Genomic DNA, 26,804 nt, shown 5'->3' on the forward strand with positions numbered 1-26,804 from the left:
CGGTCTACAACTACCTGAAGGGAGGTTGTAGCCAGGTGGGGGTTGGTCTCTTCTCCCAGGTAACCAGCAACAGAACAAGGGGACACAGTCTCAAGTTGTGCCAGGGGAAGTCTAGGCTGGATGTTAGGAGGAAGTTGTTGGCAGAGAGAGTCATTGGCATTGGAATGGGCTGCCCAGGGAGGTGGTGGAGGCACCGTCCCTGGGGGTCTTCAAGAAAAGACTGGATGAGGCACTTAGTGCCATGGTCTGGTTGATTGGATAGGGCAGGGTGATAGGTTGGACTGGCTGATCTTGGAGGTCTCTTCCAACCTGGCTGATTCTATGATTCTATGATTCTATGTGTGAACTCAGAAAAGCCAAACAGTCAAGGTTTAGTTCCAAAAGTAGTTAAAGTCTGAGCATTTCCCCAATTCTCTTGAGCAGACATCCTTGACTGACGTAAACAACTTGCTGCTTCAGTTTATGCCAAAAATAGCAGTTTAAGCCAGAACAGCACTTAGGTATCTTTTGCATCACTTCTACTCTTCATTTCATTGAGAATCTGAAAGCATGGAAGTAGAGACAAAAAAATGCACCAGTATGAGCTGCCCTATTTAATCAAGTAAATGTCAGCCACTGGAAGAGGTTAGTCGAGTACCCAGTTTTGGGTTAAGGTCAGATATTTTCAGTGCTTATTTCCTGTTGAGATTTTTGCACATGGAAAAACACCTTTGCAATATCAGGAAAATTGTGTTTTCTATCCATTTTGTGCAAAAAAAACCCTGTTCCTGTATTTCACACTGTGCAGCTTCTCTTCCTGTGAATGCCATGCTACTATATGAACAGCCTGAGGAAAACACAGAGAAATGGAAAAGTTAGACACCAAAGAAAAAAATATACATTTTTCTTTTCTCCATGTCTTTTTTTGTGTGCTATATTGTTGTAGCTTTATGTATTCATCAGGATGGTCTCCCCTGACCTTGAGTAAATAACTACTGAAAATGTGTACAACAAATTAAGTAGAGCTATTCAAATACCAAACTAGGTCTGAATAAATGGAAATGAGTTGTGCAACTATACCCTGAGCCTCCATTCGTCTTAGTCTCTGGTGGAGTGTTAAGCTGAACAAGATAAGCACTTCAGACCCCATGAAGAGAGGAAGTCCCATTGGGAAAAACACCTAACCCTTTTCAGGCACATTCACCTCTTCCACAGAGTAGGCTTGCCAGTACATATAAGGCTTCCTACTTTAAGAAAGCCAGACATCTTACTCCTCCTCCTCAGCTTGGTACTGTGTCTCCCTCTGATGGCATCTGGGCCACACTTCCAGGCTGATGAACACGTTAAGTCTTGCATAACAGAGGATGTTTTTTTTTTTAGCTCAGCTAATGGATCAGAGGTCATAGGTTTAAAACCTGCTGTAACACCAAAATGTGATTTGCTCTCTTACTGAGTTGAGTCATAGGTACAAGTTCTCAGAAGGGACCATTTCTCAGCCACAACTGAACTGAATTACAAGGAACAATAGATGCCAGCTAGAACATAAGAGGTTCCACCTCAACATGAGGAGACACTTCTTTCCAGTGGTGGTGACAGGGCATTGGAACAGGATGCCCAGAGAGGTTGTGGAGTGTCTTTCTCTGGAGAGTTTCAAAACCCACCTGGGTGTGTTCCTGTGTGGCCTGCCCTAGGTAATCCTGCTTTGGCAGGGGAGCCGAAGCCAATGATTTCTGGACATCCCTTCCAATCCCTAACTTTCTGTGATGCTGTGATTCTGGGAATTCAGACTTGCAACCCCACAACAACTGTGATGGTTTGGGTGTTCCCTGACCCCCCCCACACACACACACTTTGGAAATCACCCAGACTAGACTCAGAGGCTCTGAAAATTGAATGAAGCTTATATTTACAGCTAGCACGATATAGAAGCAGATAGTTACAGTATATGCAGTTATAGACAGAAATAGACAAGGGAAAAGGTAATACAGAAACACAACAGCCCTCCCAGAAACCTGAGTCCCCAGGAGGGGCTCCCAACCATCCTTCCACCTTCTCCCACCCCTCTATCTTACCCCAGACGTTGCCTTGTGCCCCAAGGAAGAATGGAGGATCAGCCAGGGGGGTTAGGAAGCAAGTGGATTAATCAGAGAGACAGAGGGTGAGGTTAGAGAGAAAAATACATCCCAGAGCTCAGGCAGAAAGCAACTCCCCTATCTATGTTTACACTCTTGTTCTTATACATCTCAGCAAGCCTATGAGTGAAGTATACATCACCACTGTTTCTCTTTCACAGCCTGTGACCTAATCCCTCTCACCAAAACATTCTAGCTAGCTTCAAACTAGCACAACAACAGAGGCTAATGGGGAGATGCTAGAAAAGCTGTAAGGACTATAGAGACTTCAAATTGAGATCCATCAGGCTACTCCAAACACCTCGTTTGTCTCAAGTCTGTAACACAGCTCCCAGAATCTGTAGTTTTCACAAGTCACCCAGGACTTCTCACTAAACTTGAGGTGTGAAAGACTTCCTAGTTATGTACATCTTGTGACTGGCATCCTAAGGACTTGGCTAAACAGCCATTTCACTGCACATAGTTCCAAAAATTTGTCCCACACTAGCAATCATAGGAGCCATCTAACGATAATCTCAAGACTAGTACTCTACTTAAAATGCCAGTATTTATAGTCTTTCTTTGCTCAGCCCAGACTGGCAAAGGACTGCTGAGCTAGGTACCTTTTTAAGGAAAAAAGACTCTGAATTTACTGGTGATTGTAACACTTCACCACAAAGTGAAGTCAGACTTCAGGAGAAGGCTCAGGTTAGGTTCCATGTGAGTGTTCTTCCATTTGTGATGTTTCGAAGCAGAACATAATAGGGAATCCCCAGCACTAATTCAGTACTCAGAAGCAGCTCTGCTGAAAACCCAGGGTATGCTGATGAGCAGACTCCTTCCTCACGGGTTAAAAGCACTGTCTTCTTGTGGTGCAGTGCAGCACTTTGGCAAAATGTCTCAAAACATTAAAAAAACATTAAAACCATAATGATTCTACTGTAGTGAAAACCCTCAGTGATCTAGGATCTGGGGACAAGTATGAAGCCATTCTTGTTAAAAGTCTCATCACATATGTCCTGGGAAAATATTAAACAACATCAACAACTCTGTCCAAATGATATGATTTAAAGTCAGCAGCACCATCACTGAATTCAGGGATTCATTTAAAAAAATTAGGGCTTACCACTGAGCTTCATAAAGGACAGAAACAACTTTTATCTGGACCTGAGCAAGGCCTTTGACACTGTCCCACACCACACCCTGGTCTCCAAGCTGGTGACACATGGGTTTGATGGGTGGAGCACGAGATGGATAAAGAACTGGCTTGATAGCTGCACCCAAAGAGTGGCTGTCAATGGGTCCATGTCCAAGTGGATGCCAGTGACAAGTGGAGGCCCTCAGGGATCAGTCCTGGGATCAGTCTTGTTCAACGTCTTTGTGGATGACATGGACAGAGGTATTGAGTGCACACTCAGCAAGTTTGCTGATGACACCAAGCTGTGTGGTGCAGCAGACAGGCTGAAGGGCAGGGATGCCAGCCAGAGAGACCTGGACAGGCTGGAGAGGTGGGCCTTATTATTATACTACTCTCTGGCTTTTGTTACATTTCTCTCTCTCCCCTGCCCATCTCAGAAGGGGACTGATAAAGTGTCTTTGGTGGGCATTTGGCCTCCAGCCATGGCCAAACCACCAGTCAGCTAGTGCTATTTTCAACTGCTCATCTGCTGAGACCTGTGATTAAATAGTCACAGCACCCTGAACACCACAGAGTTCTTGGCACACGGCACTGGTCTCTACACAACACTGAAGGCATTTCAGATGGAATTTATTCCAACTGGAGGCACTTCAGAGGGAATTTATTCCAACTGAGTCAAGATTTGTTATTTGGCTTGAGATCTCCCTTATCAAGACTGCAAATTCTTAAAGGAAGAAACTGCTTTATTGGAAAGGGTAAGCTCAGTGGGTCCTTAATATAGTGGATTTTAGTAGCCTAGAGATAGTAATCAAGACCTTGATTCTCCCAGCAGGCCACCAGTTTGCATGTTTCTCTAGAGACACCCAAGACTTGGTTAATGATGGCAGTATTTGTGCTGCACAGTTTAGGGTTACTTTGGATACAGCCCACCTATATTTTTCCCTTTCCTAAATTAAATAAGATTCATTTTATCTTATGTGCAACAGGCACTGGCAAGTTTAAATTGTGAGTGATTTTTGTGGTCACCAAACAGTGATACTTGGGAATGCATTACATAGAAATGATGACAGGCAAATGTATTGAACTTATCTTGTCAGGGCAATAATAAAATTAATTTATATCTCCCAGTCATATGCTCTGAAAAAAAAGACAAAAGCTAACAACCTTTTGCTGGTGCTGTACCCCAGAGTAACAATTTGAGCGCCAATATGGTTAGATCATTGTTCTCCCCTTTGCTGCAGTGATACAGCGACTGATGTGCTAACTTGGAAGAGGCATGCACAGCTGGCTTAGTTGAGATTGGGACACGTGGAAGGCACAGATAGGCTTAAGGCTATGTGTGAAGTACAGATAGGTCAAACTTATATAAGCAACCTGTAGGATCAGCCTCCTGCAGCCAGTAGACCCTGCCTCCTGCAGCTGGACATGGGGGTTTGCTTCACTGTTTTAGTTCCTGCCTCCAGGATGGGCTCAAGGACACTCTGCAGCATGGGTTGCCCAAGTTTATCAATTCATGTCCTCTGTTAGCAAGAAATCCACCCACAACCCCCCAAACGAGAGTCTCGTGTATGATAGGGCTGAGGACTTTTTGGGTTTTCCTTTGCATGGTAACTTTAGTCAGTCTACCAATCCCCATCCATTTAATGCACTGCACTGGAGTGCCAGAAAGCCAAAATACACATAGTAATGAAGAGAAACACTACAAGAGGCTGAACACCTTAGTATCTAGGATCAGCCAGTTTAGTTTGCTCAGACTAAAAGAAACAGACAGCAGACAGTTTGTAGGTCAAAACACAGCCACGAAGAAGGGACTGGTCTGGACCAAAATGCAGGTCCAAATTAAAAATGGAATACTTTGAGCCAAATTCTAGTAAACATTTTCAGACAAAGAGACATAGTAAATTAAGCTGCCAAACTAGAGCTCAGCTTCTGTGCTCACAACGTGCCTTGTTCTCTGATTTTCAGTGGGAATGGCTTATTTTTCCCAGTGGAAACCATTCTATCAGTACACCACAAATACAAATTTGCCCTGTTGCTTTCCTTGCTCTATTTTTCATACACACAGATAAAAATGCATTTGAAGTAATGAGCATAATTACCTCAGCTTTTGAAACTAAACTACATGTTACCACAGAGTAGAAATGGCTTCTGACGGAGGCTGTCTTTGACAGCACAGCTGGTAAGAGCAAAGAATTGCTCTGTGCATAGGGGCCATTAAGTCACAGTAAGGTGTCCATGTGAGTGGGACTATGCAGACTTATGCATTCAGAAAGAGAAATATGCAAGGCTGGCTTCAAGGGAAAAGAAAAGAAAGCATGCCCTGGAAATATCATGTGAAAACTTCCTATTGGTCCTTCAGGCTGTCTAGCCCAGGAGACTATGGTTGCTATAGAGTGAGATGGTATTGCTGCTTTCCCAGGTAATGATTTAGATAAGCTCCAACTTAGATATGAACCCTTGAGTTACTGTGTGTTGTTGTAGCATCAGTGCCTTAACCAGCCCAACCACTCGTGCTTTATAGATTGTACAAGGGCAGAATTGCAAAGGTCTGTTTCAAACCCCTGAGCAGTTAATCTAACTGAGGTTTTTAAGGTTTTAGCAGGTCCTTCGAATAGCTGTCATGGTAGTGTGCAGTTAACTTTTATAGCCATAAGGGCCCTATTAGGAATGAGTTATGTTCATTCCATTTAAGGAAGGAAAGATTATGCTTCCAGATGTGTGTTGTTACAATTGACATTATTCCCTGTGATTTCAGGGACTCTCAGAATCAAAAAAGTGTTGTTTTAATGAAGCTATGTTTTTTGTTCATAGAATATTTGTACACATCCTTGCAATGGTAATTCGTGTATGGCACTGAGAACCTCAATGATGAAACTACGTGGTGAGAGAGACTGAGTGAGACAGTGAGACTGTACAGAACCTCAATGATGAAACTACGTGGTGAGAGAGACTGAGTGAGACAGTGAGACTGTACAGAACACTGCATACTGAAAACCCATCCTCACAAGCACCACCTATGTAAAATTTGTTTCCTTTTAGAACATCCATTGCTCCATTTAGAATATCCATAAGCATTTTCAGTTGTTGCTACCATCACATCAGTTTGGACACCTAGAATAGCTTGATTTGTAAGTATGTGCAATTATATTTGTGAATGAAAGCATCATATTTAGTTCACTTAGACTAGTAGATGTGTGCTGGTTTGAGGCTAATTGGAATATTTTAATGAGTGAAATTAGATCATTGGATTTGAAAATAAAATAATAGTGATGTCTATATCACCCATTGGTTTTGCTGAGAGGTATAAATAGTCATAACAGTAACAAAGTCTCTCACTTTGATCTATGTGCCTGGCAGTGACTTACCTTAGCTCCTCTGCCTGAAAACCTGTGTAACTCAGTCAAAGCATTTCTTTCTAACCCCTTATCAGCTCTGGCATCTCACCTCTGCTTTCTCTGCAAATTAATCACTTAAGTTTTCAATGAGCAATTGTTTGGTTATTTCTGAGATAGCAAGACAGGGTAATTGGGAGCCCTCCTGGGCAGTCTAGCTGTTTAGGAGGGATTTTGAACTTCTATATTATTTCTGACTTGTGTGTGATTATAAGCATTTGTAAATATTGTGTACATGTGCTTGCAAATGTGTGCTGTGCTGTAAATATAGCTTCATTTTAACTTCCAGCCATCTGAGTTAGCCTCATGATTCTAAGTGTGTGGGGGAAACTCCCTAACCACCACAGTTTGTTTTCGGTTTTGATACCTTCATCATCCTCTGCTATGTGAGCAGAAAAAATACAATGGCTACATCTGCACTGTAATCTGTTAAGGGGTGACCTTAGCTCAGAGTCTTGAGAGCTTATTTTCATATTTCTTATAGAAACCAGAAACATGAACAAAATAATGTAGAGGGGTCTGCCTGAAAGATTGGTTTCACTTTTCCAGTTTACATCCCATCTCTCAAACCTACTTTCTTGTCTCATCACCACATCATTTGAGAGGATATTCATATGTCAGTGCACAATCTGTAGTTGTAGCATACAGCAAAAACCCATACCTAACTCTACATGAGCTGACAACCTCCAACAGGCAAAGTGGAGAAGGCTGAATAACACTGACAGCAAGTTCTGACCACTGTATGAACAGAAAAGGTGGTTCAAAATTACTGTGAGTCTCATGAAGTCCCAACTTGTATGAAGACCAGCTGTTCATGCAATATGAGAATGAGACTGAGAGAGAAAGTACCATCCAGCTTAGGCGTCAACAAGAGGGATCCAAAGATATTTAATCATGCAATCACAGAATCATAGAATCAGTCAAGGTTGGAAGGCACCACTAGGGTCATCTAGTTCCAACTCCACTGCCATGGGCAGGGACACCTCACACTACATCAGGCTGTCTAGAGCCTCATCCTGCCTTAAACACCATCAGTGATAGGGCTTCCATCACCTCCCTGGGCAACCTGTTCCAGGGTTTCATCACTCTCATGGTAAAAAACTTCTTCCTAACATCCATCTGAATCTAGCCATTTCTAGCTTTGATCCATTCCCCCTAGTCCTATCACTACCTGACATCCCAAAAAGTCCCTCCACAGCTTTTCTTGAATTGAATTGAAACCATCTTCTGAAATCAATGTAAAAATCCCTTCTGGTTCATTTTCTTTCAAAGTGGCTCAAACCTGGGGATTACAGCAGTTCTGTCGCTGGCCTGTTATACAGAGGCATGTCTCAGGGGTATGTAGCTCTACCTGCCAGCAGCCACTCCACTCAAAGGCATGGTAACATTGGATCTCGTTGTACAGTGGGCCTAGAGCATTTTGAAAAGGAAGCACTCAGTGAATAAATTAATCAAGCAGATCAATGGGAAGGTCACAGCTGTTTGACCATTTTATGATGGATTGATCATGGATTGTATCTACTTATCACAAATTATCTAAGTCATCTCTGCTGATTACAAGACAGCTGTAAATAATGAGGAAAGATATTAGAAAACATGAGCTCACAAATGCTATTTTTGCTTCTCCTCTACCTCAGCTCCACTTGGGATGACAACACTGAGTCATATCCTTTGCTTTATTTTAAACCTTGTGGCACTCATGTTTTATCTTGTAGCCCAGTGTATGGAGAACAAGAGTTGCATAAATAAACCCCAAAGCAGTCTGATTCTTCACAGGCTCTTAAACATAAAGGCACCTTTGTTTCCTCAAGAAGCCCCTGAAACTGAAGCTGTGACCCTACTTTACATTCACCTTTTTAACATGTTCCAAGTATTTGAAAGTAGATTTGAATATCTACTGACTCTAATATTCAGCCAAAGAGACTTTCAGCCTGACCAAACTCTAGATGCTGATGGAGTTTTTATTTGCTCAGCATCTCTGAAAACCTAGAAGCACATTTAAACCTTGCTGAGCAGATTTTGGATCTTGATTTTGACATACTGCTTTTAAGAGTCTGTCCATTCTGCTCTGTAACACTGCAACTATCTCTTCCTGAACCCTGTCCACAAATTCTGCTTCTTCCATGGTGCCTTCCAATGACAATAGGTTAAGACACATGACAACAAATAACTTCTTGCTCTAAAGCAACACACTTCTATGTATTCTCCACAATGGGCTCTTTCTATTAGTTTTTTACCACTTACTCTTTGTTTTAAGTTCTAGGACAAAGATTAACTCTCCTGTGTGTTTGTAGTCTGTGTAGCTAACACATCAGCTCCACACTAGTTACCTAATCCTGAGTGAGCACCTGGAGAAACATTACTGTAAACATCAAATAAATACAAACATTAATAATTCAATTACAAGCCCTGAAGTGTTAATCTTCAAATGAATGTAAATAACAAATGCGGGTAATTTGCTGAATTGAAATGGCTTTAAAGGATAATAAAGTATTGCTGAGTAATAACCACCAGTGGTATTCCACATTAGAACAAATGATTCTTTTTTTCCCCCTCACTTTAGTTGCTGAACAAAAGAAAAAGAAGGAAAATCAGTCAAATTAGGAAGTTCTTCAGAGGTTTGGGTTAATTTGAAGTATAACTCTTTGGTTTTAACTTGAATATACTACGAAAACCCTTTCCAACTCAGTGCAAAACATTGTTTTGTCCCTGGGTAAATTTATCTTTCTGGGTAAATTTAGCTTCTCTGTGTTAGGTCTTAGTCGCTGCTGTTATTCAAAACCATCCTGTTTCATGCCAGCTTCAAAATGAAAGTGCTGGCTGGAGCAAAGCATCACAGGGCTTGATGATCAGCTTGTAACATGAGAGGGTTCCAGGTTTTGGATCTTGGCTCTCTTCCACTGGGGTGGCAGCTGATTGGAGAGGAATCTGGAGCCTAGTTCCCTGGCTTGGGTATTTAGCTCTCTGGCTACTTCTTGCTCCTGCTTTCTGCTGTGCTTTTTCTTCAGATAGGCTAAGGTATTTGTGCATTATGTTATCACACTCACATTAAACTCTTTTTATCTCAACTTTTTATCTCAGCCCAGAGGTTTTTCTGTGTGTCACTTCCCTTCACTTCTGTAAAAAAAAAAAAAAAAACAACTGTGCTAAACCAGCACAGTTTCTAATATTTTCTTTTTTTTTTTTTCAGTTTAGTTTAGCCTTTTAGATGAAATAAATCACTTAGAAAATGATAAAAGGAAATTACATTTCTATACTTGCTTTTTAGTCACTCTTTTGGACCCAAATTAGCAAATCATTTTGGTCTCCCTAAAACCACAGTATCACAGTATCATCAGGGTTGGAAGAGACCTCACAGATCATCAAGTCCAACCCTTTACCACAGAGCTCAAGGCTAGACCATGGCACCAAGTGCCACGTCCAATCCTGCCTTGAACAGCTCCAGGGACGGCGACTCCACCACCTCCCCGGGCAGCCCATTCCAGTGTCCAATGACTCTCTCAGTGAAGAACTTTCTCCTCACCTCAAGCCTAAATCTCCCCTGGCGCAGCCTGAGGCTGTGTCCTCTTGTTCTGGTGCTGGCCACCTGAGAGAAGAGAGCAACCTCCTCCTGGCCACAACCACCCCTCAGGTAGTTGTAGACAGCAATAAGGTCTCCCCTGAGCCTCCTCTTCCCCAGGCTAAACAATCCCAGGTCCTATTTTTGGTAAACACCCTACACGATTGTGGAGAGATTTTTGCTAACAGGACATGAATTGATCAACATGAGCACCTGTGCTGTGAAGTGTCCTTGGACTCAGGATAGCCTGGCGGCGGGTGCTGGCCCCCCATGTGCAGCTTCAGGGGGTGGAGTACCAGCTGCAGGGGGCCAGGTCAGCCAGCCACAAGGGGCTGATCGTGCAAGATTGTTGGTATAATATTAACCAGCAACAGAACAAGGGGACACAGTCTCAAGTTGTGCCAGGGGAAGTCTAGGCTGGATGTTAGGAGGAAGTTGTTGGCAGAGAGAGTGATTGGCATTGGAATGGGCTGCCCAGGGAGGTGGTGGAGGCACTGTCCCTGGAGGTGTTGAAGAAAAGCCTGGATGAGGCACTTAGTGCCATGGTCTAGCTGACTGGATAGGGCTGGGTGCTAGGTTGGACTGGATGACCTTGAATGTCTCTTCCAACATGGTTGATTCTATGATTCTGTGATTCTATGATAACCTATCTGTACCACGTACATAACCCTGGACCAATCTGTAATTTCCACATGTACCAATCTTGAACTAAGTTAACTATGCATGCCTCTTCCAAGTAAGCACATAAGTCACTGTAACACAGAAATAAATTGGAGAAGGACCATCTAACCATATTGGTGACTCAAGAGTCCTTTATCCCAGGTGCAGTGCCAGCACACAAAATTTTTTCAAGTGTTTTCTTATTTGTCTTCCTTTTGTTTTGTTCTGTTGGTTTTTTTTTTAATGGTTGTGATGCTTTGAGTGTTCCCTGCCTCCCCACACTTCAGAAGTTACCCAGACTAGACTCAGCCAGCTCTGAGAATATGAATGAATCTATTTATTTACAGCTAGCACAATATACAAGCAGATTTTTACAGTATATACAGTTACAGACAGAAATAGACAAGGTAAAAGGTAATACAGAAACACAACAACCCTCCCAGAAACCTGAGTCCCCAGGAGGGGCTCTCAACCACCCCTGCACCTTCCCCCTGCCCTACTCAACCCTACCCCAGTCCTACTCAACCTTACCCCAGTCCTAAAGAAGAATAGAGGTTCAGCCAAGACGTTAAGAAGCAAAGGTGAGTCGCAGGTGAGTTTAGGGAGCTGCAGCTCAGTCAGGAACCCAAGGCAGAGTGAGAGAAAATGGCCAGAGAGTTATCTAATGTTTTCATTTCTTCTTCAGCAAGACTCTGAGGGGAGCAGACATCACCACTGTTTTCCTTTCACAGGCTATGATCTAGTTCTTCTCACCAAAACATTCTACCCTGCCTCAAACTAGCACAATGATTCATTGCATTTGTGCCCATAAGAAAGCTACACTGTCATGTGACTGCGCTACCTCTTTGGGAGCTGCCTCCGTGAACGCTTCCTGGGACTAAAACAAGCAGCATGCAGTAAAAGTGCAGTGTGACCGCAGTGATCGTTCACCAGGCAAGGCGAGAGAAACGCGCTGCTGAAACATCTGCACTGACCATTGATTTAATCATTTCAAACAAGGAGAAAAGCCTGTCTGTAAACACACAGCTGAAAGAGTGCCTAATCAATCAAATAAATTGTTTGCTGCAAACAGTCCCCCCAGGTTCTCCCTATAGGTGTGCAAATAAAAACAGATGACCGCATAAGCATATGAGATGGAGACCTAATGGGTTATCTCGTCTACAAGTTAGAGATCCTCAGAATACATAAGTAAGCCAGAATTTACAAGCATCTGATTGTTTCTGGAGAAGGGAAACTTTTATCTTTTCCCCAGGATTTTTTTTCCCCCTATCCTGGGGGGGTCTAGTGCTCTCTTGCAGTCTCAAGATCCGCAGCAGGAAAAGATAAAGAGACAGGAAATGTAAAAAGAAAGGGGTTTTGAAGATTGAGGTTTCAAAGAAGCCAAACATAAGACAGCAGGCTCTGGAAATGACAGTATATCACTTGCTGACACTGAACCATCAAATAGTACAATTCAACGCTAACCTTAAGAGACAGAGTAGCTATAGAATCTAAGCCAAATAATCTCTTCAGGAAGCCATAACATGTTGTTCTTTGAGTTACCCTTGAGCACAATCCCTATGCAGGTGAAACAGAATGTAGGCCAAGCAACAAACCTTGTTAATTCACTTGCAGTTTTGTGCACTTCCCTGTACAGAAGTCAAACAGAAGATGAAAAAGAAGGTGAAAAAGAAAGGAATAAGAAATATGGTGGGAAGATTTAAAAGCTGTCTTCTTTTGTGCTGTTATGACTTGTGCACTGTAGTGGTTTGGGAATTACTCATCCCGGCCCTCCACGGTTAGGAATTCACCCAGATTAAACTCAGCTGGCTGGAAGTTAAGGAAGCTATATTTTACATCTTAGCATGATTTACAAGCAGATGTATACACAATATACACAGATATTTGCAGTGATAGACAAATTAGAAGTAATACAGAAACACAAAATCCCTCCTGAAACAGTCAGACTGCCCAGAAGGCTCCCAAACCAACCTCCCTCTGCTCTCCTCCCTTCTTTCCCCACAGAAATAACCAGATCAATCTCTGTATAGTTCAAGTGATAAATCAAGTGATAAATCATCTGAGGTGGGATGTCAAAAAGACAACAAGGAGGTTAGAGGAAAAGGGTTAGAGTTACGTAGAAGTGAGAAGTGTGTGAGAAGTTAGAATCCTATCTATATTTTGACAACTTGCATCTCTCAGCAGAATAATGAGTGACATAGGTCATTTATTTCCTTCTCATGGCCAAGGTATTAATTTCTCTCATTAAAATATTCCAATTAGCCTCAAACCAACACAAACATTGTCATGGTTGGTATTGAATTCAGCATCTCACAGCTGCCTTGTACTAGCTATGCTGGCTATGTCCAGAAGCCACTCAAGGATACAGCTATGGCATCAAAACTTTAAACCTAATGTCCAGAAGCCACCAAGGATAGAGGTATGGCATCAAAACTTTAAACCCAATGTCCAGAAGCCACCAAGGATAGAGCTATGGCATCAAAATTTTAAACCCAATGTCCAGAAGCCACCAAGGATAGAGCTATGGCATCAAAATTTTAAACCTAATGTCCAGAAGCCACCAAGGATACAGCTATGGCATCAAAACTTTAAACCCAATGTCCAGAAGCCACCAAGAATACAGGTATGGCATCAAAACTTTAAACCCAATGTCCAGAAGCCACCAAGGATAGAGCTATGGCATCAAAATTTTAAACCCAATGTCCAGAAGCCACCAAGGATACAGCTATGGCATCAAAACTTTAAACCCAATGTCCAGAAGCCACCAAGAATACAGATATGGCATCAAAACTTTAAACCTAATGTCCAGAAGCCACCAAGAATACAGGTATGGCATCAAAACTTTAAACCCAATGTCCAGAAGCCACCAAGGATACAGATATGGTATCAAAACTTTAAACCCAATGTCCAGAAGCCACCAAGAATACAGGTATGGCATCAAAACTTTAAACCCAATGTCCAGAAGCCACCAAGGATAGAGCTATGGCATCAAAACTTTAAACCCAATGTCCAGAAGCCACCAAGGATAGAGCTATGGCATCAAAATTTCAAACCCAGGCTCACTATGCCCGAGACATAAAGCTCTGTACATTCACCATAGTCAATTAAGAGAAATAGGCATAAGCCCAGGGTGCTCCAGCCTGCCTAAAGCCTGAAGCACATGTCAGGCCTTTATTTCTCTCTGCACCATCCACTAGAGCAGCTAGGCTCCCAGTCTGTGGGGAGAAAAGCCCTGCACATGGCTTGGAACAGACTAATTAATCTGGGGCATCAGCCTTTCTGGCTCCAGAGCATGCAGCACTCACTGCCTCACTTACACAGGACGAGGGGCTCCTGATGGGCTGGCCATGATTCACAGGGTGATAAAGACTCGAGGGGAACCAGGTGGTGCCACACAACTGCCAGTGAAACGAGTGTGCAGACTGGGGATGCTGTGCCTGGCCCTTAACACCAAACAGCAACTGTGACCAAGGGCTCCTGTTTTGATCTACAACTCACATAATGCAAGCACCTTTTTCTGCCTGCTGTGGCAATGCCACAACTATACAGGACAGAGGATTAGATTACTTTAATGCTCTCTCTATGCAGTTACACCTTCAAAATATTAATCCTGAAGCCAGCACAGCATGCAGAAGCCTGACAGGCTGCACGCTGGGAGCAATTTAGACCTTGCTCTGTGCATTACTTTAACCTCTACTAAGCTCCCAGGTGGAATTCAAGGTGATGGTTTTAACCTACAAAGCCATCACTGCTTTGAGACCTTTTTAGCTCAAAAATCCTCTCTTTTTCTCCCCCTGTCAGATGCAGAAGCTGCCTCTCAGGGGACCTGTACCCACGTGGTGTGTCAGACCCCTGTTTTTGTTATTATTCTGTACAAGACATCAATTTCCTTTTTCCTCTACATCTACACTGAGGAGTAGTGAATCTATTCATGGGTGCACCCCTTATTTAGCCTGTGACTTCTATCTCTTTGGTAAGGTGTATGAGGCACAGGAGTACCTACAAGTGCATTCTAAAAAGAGGGGGAAAGTAATAAAAGAAGAGTTTTCTGCTGTGCTTACAATTAATTATCCACGAGCTTACTTTCCTCTCCCTCTACCCAGCAGCCACCCAAGGACTGAGCTCACGTGTCAGACATCAGGCATTTGTGCACACTTGAGGAGGTTCAGCAACATGTGTTGATCACTTGACTGCTCTGTCTACCACTCACCAAACTGAACATTTGAACATCTTATGAGGGAGAGGGACATTGATTCCTGTGACTACCTTCCTAAATTACCCACAATATGTTATTTCTATTTATCTGCTTTCCATAGGCTTTCCAGTCATTTACCAAATGACATCCCTCTCACTGCTTACTCAGAAGTCTCCTATGGACCACTGGAGAGATACCAGAGTATTCTCCAGTGCCTTCACCCTCAGCCTGTCCCTGCTTTCTTTCAGCATGAGCAAAAGAGCAGCCATTGAGCAGAAGGTTACAGAGGGAAACTGTGAGAGTCTAGATCCTCTCTCTCGTTGTTCATCAACAAAGATAAAGATTGCATCATCTCTCCTTAATCTTGTTACTTCTGGGACTCAGACTCCGTGCTTTGGCCCAAAGCTCAGGGATGCAAATCAACAGATAACACCTTTGAAACTCCTGGACCTCACCCTGGCTGGAATGCCAGCTACCTCCAAGGGAAAAGGTTTATGTGTATGCAGGGTGTGGACAGGTGCAGCCCGGGAGGGAGTGGAGGCCCTCTCCCCGGTGACACCAGATCCCTGTGAATGCATGAGAATACACAGGAAGATGCCCTGGGGAGCTGCAGCTGGACACTGAGCAGAAAACTGTATAAAAAGGCAAGAGAAATGCCTGCCAAAGTGTGGCATCTCCATCGGACCACGAGTGGCATTCCCAGCAGACTAAGTGTGGCATTCCCAGCTGACTAAGGGTGGCATCTCCATCAGACCACCAGTGGCACCTTTACCAGACCACCGAGGGCAGACCACCCAAAGAAACTCTGACAAACTGCACAGAAGATCACCTCTGGGCCACGCACCTGTCCCTCTCTCTCCCCTCCATCTGCGACTGAGGGTAATACGATCACAGCTTTTTCCCTTCCCTGCTCCTTCTTTTCTTCTCCATCGTTCTCTTTATCTTTCCCTCTCCCCCTTCTCCCCTCTCTCCCTCTGTTCTGATCTTTCTCTCTCCCCCTTCTCCCCTCTCTCCCTCTGTTTTGCCCAACCTTATCCTTTAATAAATACTTTCATGGTGATATCTGGTCTCGTTTGCACCTTAATTTCACAACACGGAATCCATAAGAACTGGTCTTGCTCCTCTGGATGGAGATACTGTTAATCTCTGCTCCACCAGACCTTGACAGAAACCTAAAAAGCCAAACTGTTTACATGTACACTGATTCCTGGTGCTGTGCTAGGAGCAGACTGCTTCAGCATTCCATCAACTGTTTCCTTTTGAAAGAACAAGGCCAGCAATTTAAATACTAAACCGGTAGGTGCTTTAGAAATGAGATACAGAGAGGATGCTCTCTTTCACAGCAGTTGCAAAACTCATCTCTCAGGATATTTTGAGTTCCTAAGAATAACAGATCGATAGCTTCCTTTCCATGCATTCCAAGTGAGGGCAGAGCTGGCAGGTGCCTTGCCTGTACATTAGGATACAGTACAGTAACTTCCCTGTATATATTACCAGAGCAGTCAGTAGCCTGGAGACCTCCAACCAGCTGTTTATGCAGCTGCCTAATAACTGTGATATTGCTTCCTGCTACAGGAGAAAGGGAGCTCAGGAAGATGGAATGAGACTAACTAAAAAAAAAGGAAAACTTGGAATATGCTGCTTTTAACTGTCCTCAGCCTGGAAATTCAGCTTCCTAAGTTAGTGCAAGATTATTGGAAAAGCCAGAAAATGAGTGGAGGCAATCAGTGAAATGAGATCAAAAATCTGTTCACTGACTGTCTTTTCCATATCTTCCTTTAGTCATCAACATTATTATGGTATTGTGCTAGTTTGAAGCTAGCTGGAGTGTTGTGGTGAGAAGGATTAGATCACAGGCTGTGAAAGGGAAACAGGATGATGTCTACTTCACTCATAGGCTTGCTGAGAGGCCTGAGAACAAGAATCCAAACATAGATAAGGCATTTCTGCTGGGGACCTCTGAGCTGCACTTCTCTCTAGGCTCTCTGCTGTCTCTCTGACTAATCCACTTTGCTTCCTAACCCCCTGGTTGAACCTCCATTCTTCCTTGGGACTGGGGTAAGGTTGAGAGGGGTGGGAGAAGGTGGAAGGGCAGTTGGGAGCTCCTCCTGGGCACTCAGGTCTCTGGGAGGGCTGTTGTGTTTCTGTATTCCCTTTTCCCTTGTCTATTTCTGTCTATAACTGTATATACTGTAAATATCTGCTTGTATATTGTGCTAAGCTGTAAATATAAGCTTCATTGAAATTTCCAGAGCTGGCTGAGTCTAGTCTGGGTGATTTGCAAAGTGGGGGGGGGGGGGGGGGGGGGGGGGGGGCAGGTAACACCCAAACCATCACATGCATTTTCAACCGTTCATGAAGTCAGTTCTCCAAAACCAGGTAAGTGGCAGTGAAAGAAATCATTTGAAAGAGCTGCTGTCCTCTCAGGTGTCCCCCAAATGCTAAACACAGCAGAAGAAGATTATATTAGAATGGAGAGTGCATTGGAGTGTGAAGAGGAGCATTTCATAACTGCTTCAGATTTGGGAGTGGGGGGATTACATTTAAGGATGTAGGAGGATGCCAAGTTCAGCTACGTGGCTGGAGTATAAAACCTTTAATAGCAACTACATTCCTTTTTTGAAGGTTGAAATTATGAGCACATTTGAGTCTCAGTAGTGATTTCCTACAAAGTGATAATAAAGCATTTTGAAATGCATTTGATTAAACAGAGGAGTAGATTCAGAAAGAGAATGAACAGGAGGGAGTGCAGTACAAGCATGGCTGCTACACTGCTGTATTTGAATGGATTCAAGTCAAGGATTTTAACCAAAGATTCCCACTCACAGCAGCTTGTTCTAACCAATAAGTGAACAACAGTTGAAGACACACCCTATCTATCTCTTGTCTGATGCAGCAGTTCTTTAAACATGCATTGGCACAGAGGCCAGAAGCCATATCAATAGCTCTAACCTCCAGACTACAGTCAGTTTTTCCCTTTGAGTCTGTGACTATTTAAGATAGGCACAATGTGATTCTACTTTGAGCTTGAAAAGGACAGCTTAAATCAGAATACACGATAGATCACAGGATGTCACCCAAAGAGATCATCAAGTCCAACTCTCTTGCCAGAGCAGGACCACACAATTTATCTCAGGTTGCAGAGGAACACATCCAGACAGGCCTTGAAAGGCTCCAGAGAAGGAGACTCCACAACCTCCCTGAGGAGCCTGCTCCAGTGCTCTGGGACTCTCACAGTAAAGAAGTTCCGCCTTGTGTTGAGGTGGAGTCTCCTGTGCTGCAACTTACACCTGTTGCTCCTTCTTCTATCACAGGGAGCAGTGAGCAGAGCCTGTCCTGCCCCTCCTGACCCCCAGCCCTCAGATATTGATAAACATTTATTAAATCCCTTCTCAGTCTTCACTTTTCCAGACTAAAAGCCCCAGGTCTCTCAGCCTCTCCTCATCAGGCAGTGCTCCAGTCCCCTAATCATCCTTCTAACCTTCAGCTGGACCTTCTCCAGCAGATCCCTGTCCCTCTTAAACTGGGGAGCCCAAATCTGAACACAGTATCCAAGATGGGGTGTCACCAGGGCAGAGTAGAGGGGGAGGAGAACCTCCCTTGATCTGCTGGACACACTCCTCCTAATACACCCCAGGATCCCATTGGCCTTCTTGGCCACAAGGGCACAGTTCTGTGCCATGGGTAACTTGTTAGCCACCAGCACTCCCAGGTCCCTCTCCACAGGGCTGCTCTCCAGCAGATCACCTCCCAGCCTCTAGTGATGCAGTTTATTATTCCTCCCCAGGTGCAGGAGTCTGCACTTGTCCTTGTTGAACCTCATTTGGTTCCTCTGTGCCCAGCTCTCAGTCTGTCCAAGTCTTGCTGGATGGTCACACAGCCTTCAGCTGCCTCAGCCAAGCCTCCCAGTTTGGTGTCATCAGCAAACTTGCTAAGCAGACACTCTGTCCTCTCATCAGTAGCAGTTGGGCCACTCTTCTGAGATACAGAAGACTGAGGTCCAGACATTCTCAGAGAAGGAGAGGTGCAAACCCCAACAGCACACTCAGGTATCTTGTAAAAGGATCCTATCTTCTGCTCGTGAATGCTCCTTAAATCCACAGAAGGCTTATTTGTCCAAAATTGCACAGTGAAAGCTGCCTGGATTTGTCAAGAACTTCAAATAACCTTAAAGGCCCTTTAAAAGAAAAAATCGAGTCAGATCATTTGTGTGTGTTCCTGTGTGCTTATGTTTGCACCCACACAGGGTTGGTCACCTACAATTGTACTGAAAGCCTCGGATCCGAATTAGATGCATATTGTGTGCAAAAGTGGAAAAGCCAAATCAGGCACAATGAAAAGTCAGTGTACAGGGTTAACTCTCCTTGAACCTAACCCTAGGTGGTCTTGACCCCTTCCCAGGGGTGGGTCTGAACACTACCAGGTGATGGTTAGCTCACTCCTCCTTCCTCTCTAAAGGTCTATAAAAGCAGGGGGGCTTCCTGTTCTCTCTCTCTCTCTGCACTCCCTGCCTCCCTGCTTACCAGCATCACCAGCCTGTGCCTGGTTCTCTTTGTTTTACCATGTGGCCATCACCCACGAGGCAGACAAACTCATTGCCATCAAAATCTGGTTGTATTTACACATTTTGTGTTTGTTTTCCCTTTCCTATACCTTTGTAACTTCCCTACCTCAGATACCTTTTTAATTGATTGTTAAAGTTTTCTTTTTAACTTCCAAATCAGAGTGAGATTATTTATTTGGGTGTGCTGACCTTTTCCTCTCTCTACATCTAATTCCTTTCTCTTCAGAAAGAAGTGGGAAGAGGGAAGTGCACTCTAGGAATTGTTATTGGTTCTATCAAATGTATATTTGAGTCTCTGGGAATTTAAATTAGAGCCGAGACAGTCAGGATAATATCAATCCCTGATGGTTTCAGAGCAGCAAGGAAGAGCCAGTACAAAAAATGCTATCAATAAGCCCAGTTTAAAACTAAAAGTAAAACATGAAATTTAAAGACGTGTATCAGAGGACAGAGGAAGCAAAACTGACTTCCTTCAAAATGATTTGATCTCAGAAAACATTTAACAAACCCACTGCTTATGAAAGTTCAGCAGACTGAAATCCAGCTCAAAACATTGGTCTACTGCAGTCTCAAACTCCATCCCACGCAAAAAGGTTGACCCAGGTTGAGAATTGGCCAGGAGCTGCTGCTGCCAATGTCCTTAGTCTCCACCTGAGCCAGGAAGGAAGAGGCCTGCACAGTCCTCAACATGAACAAGTTGAAATCCTCACAGAAGGATAAAGTGCATCAGTTTAAGGTCTTCACACAATCTAGTGAAAGCCAGCAATCTCTCTCAAAATGACTGGAAGTTAGATGTTGCAACAGACAACTTCTTCCAAAGTCCTGAACTCTATATACAAGAGAGTGTTAAAGGATCATTGGACAGAAAGAAGTCAGAACAGTTAGATAACAGCTACAGAGGTCCTCAAGATGAAAGTGTAATTGGTATAGATGGCATGCAGCAGTTTTGTGATGATTTAGCTCTTGACCCAGCCAGCAGTATTGTACTTATCATTGCATGGAAGTTTCCAGCTGCAACACAGTGTGAATTTTCAAAGCTGGAATTCATGGATGGAATGACTGAGCTGGGACGTGGCAGCATAGAAGAACAGAAGGCTCAGACCCCTAAATGGAAGAGGAGTTGAAAGAGCCAGGAATTATAGGGTTAAAAAATCTTCTGGGGACTAGAAGATTGTTATTTAATCCCATAATATTGTTATCTCTTTATAGACTCACAACAAGACCAGCTCGTTCTCCTCTCCTCCTCCTCCTGCCCTGTGTCTGGCAGGAGCCACTTTAATGGGGAAGAACACATAAGCAGTAGGCTGTTCTGGGGCCTCCAGTGGCTTGTTTAGGTCTCTTAGACAGCAGAGGCATTGAGGGGGGGGAGGATTGGAGCACTGGGAAGTATTAGATGTATTTTTTGGGGGTTGGGGGAAAATTCAAGGGGGTTTGCCAGGGATGCAGTAATTGCATTTCTCTCTAAATATAATGCTGTGGGTTTTTTTTTTTCTCTCCCATTTCATTTGAGAGTTTAATTTCTGCTGGCTATCTTTAAAAACCATGACAAATGTCAGTCACAGCTGAACTCTCTGTGTAAATCTTCTTCTGCTTAAGAGCCCAGTGCACACAGGCAGCTTGCTAGGTCTTCACATTAAGACAGCTCATTTGCCAGTTATCTGACAAGTGGAATCAAAGGTCAGGGAGAAAATATGGAGCACAGAGAGATGACAGATAGCCACACTTGCTTTTGGAAAGTCAAAATTACATTAATGTATTTGTAACAAAGTGAAAGGCACTGAATTAACTCATCTATGGTGAACCTCACACATAAAATACCATTTTCTTCATCCTTCTAGACCAGTGAAGTAGCCTGCTTCACCAGCCATCAGTCTTCTGGTTCAACGTAAGTAGTGCTAACAATGACTCAGTGTGCTAGTCTGAAGCTAGCTAGAATGTTTTGGTGAGAAGAACTAGTTTACAGGCTGTGAAGGAAAACAAGAGAGATGCCTGCTTCACTCACAGGCTTGCTGAGAGGCATAAGAACAAGAATCCAAACGTAGACAAGGCACTGCTGCTGGGGAGCTCAGAGCTGCATTTTTTTCCTCTCTCTAGCCTCTCTGCTGTCTCTCTGACTAATCCACTTTGCTTCCTAACCCACCTGGCTGAACCTCCATTCTTGCTTGGGACTGGGGTAAGGTTGAGAAGAGGGGAGAAGGTAGAAGGGTGGATGGGAGCTCCTCCTGGGGACTCAGGTTTCTGGGAGGGCTGTTGTGTTTCTGTATTCCCTTTTCCCTTGTCTATTTCTGTCTATAACTGTATATACTGTAAATATCTGCTTGTATATTGTGCTAGCTGTAAATATAAACTTCATTCATATTCCCAGAGCTGGCTGAGTCTAGTCTGGGTGATTTCCAAAGTGTGTGTGGGGGAACACCCAAGCCATCACAGTCAGGACAGACCTCTGCTTCTGGAGGTGGTCAAGGACCAGACCCCAGGTCCTCCTGACTCCTCCTGGAGGAGGTCTTGAACTTGGCCCCAGGTGCAATAATTAGCCATCTCCCACATCCTGTTTGGACCCCTGTAAAAGCAGAGGAGCTTCCTGGCTCTTTCTCTCACAGAACCAAACAGGTTGGAAAAGACCTCTAGGATCATCGAGTCCAACCTATCACCTAACCCTTCTATTTAACTAAACCACAGCACTAAGTGCCTCATTCAGCCTCCTCTTAAACACCTCTAGGGACAGTGACTCCACCACCTCCCTGGGCAGCCCATTCCAATGCCAATCACTCTTCCCATAACGAATTTCTTTCTAATGTCCAGCCTAAACCTGTCCTGGCACAGTTTGAGACTGTGTCCTCTGTTCTGCCACTGGGTGCTTGGGAGAAGAGAGCAACCCCCAGCTGGCTACAACCTTCCTTCAGGTAGTTGTAGAGAACAATAAAGGTCTGCCCTGAGCCTCCTCTTCTCCAGGCTAAACACCCCCAACTCCCTCAGTCACTCCTCGTAGGGCTGTGTTCCAGCCCCCTCTCCAGCCTTGTTACCATTTTCTGGACACATTCAAGCACCACAACATCTTTCTTAAATTGAGGGCCCCAGAACTGGACACAATATTCAAGGTGTGGCCTAACCAGTGCTGAAGGACTTTCCTGGTCCTGCTGGCCTCTCTGCTCTGCTTTCAAGTGAGGAGCACCACACTGTTCCAGCTGCTCCTGTTTTGCCACGTGGCAGACAAATCACCTTCTGAATCTACCTGAGCCAGCAGTATGCCCAGGTGGCCAAGAGAGCCAGTGGCATCCTGGCCTGCATCAGCAATGGTGTGACCAGCAGGAGCAGGGAGGTCATTCTGCCCCTGTACTCTGCACTGCTTACACCACACCTTGAGTACTGTGTTCAGTTCTGGGCCCCCCAGTTTAAGAGGGACATTGAGATGCTTGAGCATGTCCAGAGAAGGGCAACGAGGCTGGGGAGAGGCCTTGAGCACAGCCCTATGAGGAGAGGCTGAGGGAGCTGGGATTGGTTAGCCTGGAGAAGAGGGGGCTCAGGGGAGACCTTATTGCTGTCTACAACTACCCTACCTGAAGGGTGGTTGTGGCCAGGAGGAGGTTGCTCTCTTCTCTCAGGTGGCCAGCACCAGAACAAGAGGACACAGCCTCAGGCTGCGCCAGGGGAGATTTAGGCTGGAGGTGAGGAGAAAGTTCTTCACTGAGAGAGTCATTGGACACTGGAATGGGCTGCCCGGGGAGGTGGTGGAGTCGTCGTCCCTGGGGCAGTTCAAGGCAAGGTTGGATGTGGCACTTGGTGCCATGGTGTAGCCTTGAGCTCTGTGGTAAAGGGTTGGACTTGATGATCTATGAGGTCTCTTCCAACCCTGATAATACTGTGATACTGTGACACTGTGATATCTCCATCCATTTCCATCCATATGGTTTTCTAATACATTTTGTATTTGTTTCCCTTCCCTGTACCCTTTTTGTAACCTCCCTGACCTTATATACCTTTTACTGTTGAGGTTTTCCTTTTAACTTCCAAATCAGAGCAAGATTATCCTTTGGATATTCTCTACTCCTTTTACCCTTCTGCCTAAAATCCTTTGCTATGGGGAGAAGGGAGGTGGTGAGGAGACATCCTAAATATATTATTGTTCTGTTAGGCTTTGTGCCTCCAGGAAGCTTCAACCAGGACACAAGTGATGATTGGGAATACAAATTGCCCAAAGAAATATAAGGAGCTTTGGAGAATCAGAAATGGAGAAAAGTAACCAATGCAGAATGAGCAGTGTATGCCTGGGTATTAAATATTTGATGAGGCCGACTGTTCAAAAGAAGCAGCAGCTTGGCTTGGTTCAGACCATGGAAGTACATTAATGAGTAGAGAAGAATTTGCACTGAGATCCTTACCCTGGGGTAATCATAGAATCATAGAATCAACCAGGTTGGAAGAGACCTCCAAGATCATCCAGTCCAACCTAGCACCCAGCCCTATCCAATCAACCAGACCATGGCACTAAGTGCCTCATCCAGACTTTTCTTGAAGACCCCCAGGGACAGTGCCTCCACCACCTCCCTGGGCAGCCCATTCCAATGGGAAATCACTCTCTCTGTGAAGAACTTCGTCCTAATATCCAGCCTATACCTACCCTGGCACAACTTGAGACTCTGTCCCCTTGTTCTATTGCTGGTTACCTGGGAGAAGAGGCCACCCCCCACCTGGCTACAATGCCCCTTCAGGTAGTTGTAGACAGTAGTAAGATCACCCCTGAGCCTCCTCTTCCCCAGGCTAATGTACTGCTGGGAGGAGATCTACTGTTTCTCTCACTTCACACACTTATACCTGCTGCCATTCCTACTACAGTAGTCATGGACTACTTCATTAGAAGGAATTTTAGAGCAGAGATAAATTCAAACACACTAAAAAAAATTCAAGGGATGACTGCAGGTTTTCTCTCTATTGAAGAAGGAAATATCCACTCTACAATTCCTTCTTGGAACAAGACAATGATCATCATTAACCCTGTCACTGTTGGCTTCTCCATAACCTCTGGTTTTCCTAAAGCTACCAGGATGCAAAAATAGCTGTTGTGTGCTCATTAGCAAGGTCTAGTGGGGATGCATAGTATCTCTGACAGATGCAACGTTATAGAGGGAAGAGCAGGTATGGTTGTGACAAACCTTTTGTATCTCTATGATAAATATAAATCTCAGGTTTTGTGGTAAGCATTATGTGAATTTTCAAGTGTAGTGCTCTCATGGCTTTTGCCCAATGAATCTTTTATTTGCCTTTCCTCTTGAAAACATCTGTGCAGGGTCATTCTTTCAGCGAATCTCAGCGTTGTAAAAGGAAAGCCCAGTTGCTGTACCTTCTTGTCTTGAAAAAAAGATGTTTAAAGGAAAAAACCTAATAGAGTCCTCCTTAGATATGTTGTGTCATGATCCAAAGATGAAGAAAGAACTTGTCCTGAAAAAGGTGGGAAATGAAGTTCACAGTGGTTTACAGTCAAATCCTAAATCTTGACAGTGACAAATTTCACTTACTTTTCCCTTTCAGTAGCTCGTAGCCAATCCACATATGAAAGAAAGAAGTGAAAACTACCTGACTCATGTATCATCAGAAGAATTACTACCTGAAATTTAGCTGTAATGCTAAATTTTACCCTACATCAGACCTGTGAAAATGAGAACAGTAAAGGAATAGAGGGCAGAATGGTCAAGCCAGGGAGTTAACACAAATCAGATTTTGTCCAACCTTATCATGATTCTATGATTATTCACAGTACTTCTAAGGAAAGTAAGCAGCAAAGCTGCTTTGTGAAGCCAGCAGTTTTGTGGTGATTGTCTATCCAGGGGGCTGACCTCAAAACATCACCTGGGCCAGCCCCCTTGCCAGAGCAGGATCACCTACAGCAGATCACACTGGAACACATCCAGATAGCTTTTGAATATCTCCAGAGAGGGAGACTCCAAAACCTCCCTGGGCAGCTGGTTCCAGTGCCTATGAGTATTGTCTTGACTCTTGTATCCACTGTACTGTAGTGTCTGTTTTTTATGCTTCTATCTTGTTTTTAATGAGGAGATCAGCCCAGCATGAGATAATATTTAATCAGTCAATATAGGCAGTATACTAATGAGAGTAATTAAAACACCCTATGGTACGTATGTTTCTCAAACAAAAGCCATGGCTAAGATAGGGAAGCTGCTGGTGGAAGAGAGGAAAGACTTGCCTCTTTCAGAAATGAACCTGATGGAACAGTGTGTGGAGATAAAAAGATTTCTGATAAACTACTCTGATTAGGTTATGCACCAAGAAAACCAAGGCAGTCAAAACTAGAATGGTGTTTGCATGCTGCTAACACAACCCATACTGACTCTCAGTGAGACACTCCTTGGATTCGGTGACTTGCCATTCTAACCAATGACATTCATATTTTGTGTACCTCAGTGTCACATTTAAGGTTGTTGTTATCCATCTGTTATCTGTATTTGATTGATAAATAGATTATGGCATCACTTCTATGATTCTATAGTGATTTCCCATTGGAAAGGGCTGCCCAGAGAGGTGGTGGAGGCACCGTCCCTGGAGGTGTTCAAGAAAAGCCTGGCTGAGGCACTTAGTGCCATGGTCTAGTTGACTAGCTAGGGCTGGGTGCTAGGTTGGACTGGATGATCTTGGAGGTCTCTTCCAACCTGGTTGATTCTATGATTCTAGGGCATACTGCCCAGCCTGGCCAGGAAGTTTAGCAGGCAAGGTAGCACTCACAAAAGACAACACACCCCACAACCAACAGATGGGGGGGGAAACAAACCAAGCAAGAAACAACTAAGCATTAAAAAAGAAAGAAAATAAAAAGAAAGAAAAATGAAAACCCAACACCACCACCCCCCAAAAAAAAAAACAACCAAAAAGCAAAAATACAACTGAGAAACCTCTAGATCTAGATTCAGCCCAATTACATGCAAATGAGCTAGGGACTATCTGCCATATGGATTGGGTAATGACTCACAGAAGCATCTTCTGTAGGGGGTTGGGTTAAAGGAGTAAGAGCATGATTCACCCTGGTTTCTGCTTAAAAGTTACATGCAGAAGTCAAAAATAGAGCTCAGGATGGAAAATAGCTATGGCCTGTGCAGCTGTTTTTCTCAGTAGCAGCACAGCAGAGAGTGAAAAGGCACCACCCAATCCTGAACTTTAACAAACCATGAGCGTTCTCTAGACTTTAACTCCATCCTT

This window comes from Pogoniulus pusillus, chromosome 18, assembly GCF_015220805.1.
Source record: "Pogoniulus pusillus isolate bPogPus1 chromosome 18, bPogPus1.pri, whole genome shotgun sequence".
In the NCBI taxonomy this organism is placed as follows: domain Eukaryota; kingdom Metazoa; phylum Chordata; class Aves; order Piciformes; family Lybiidae; genus Pogoniulus; species Pogoniulus pusillus.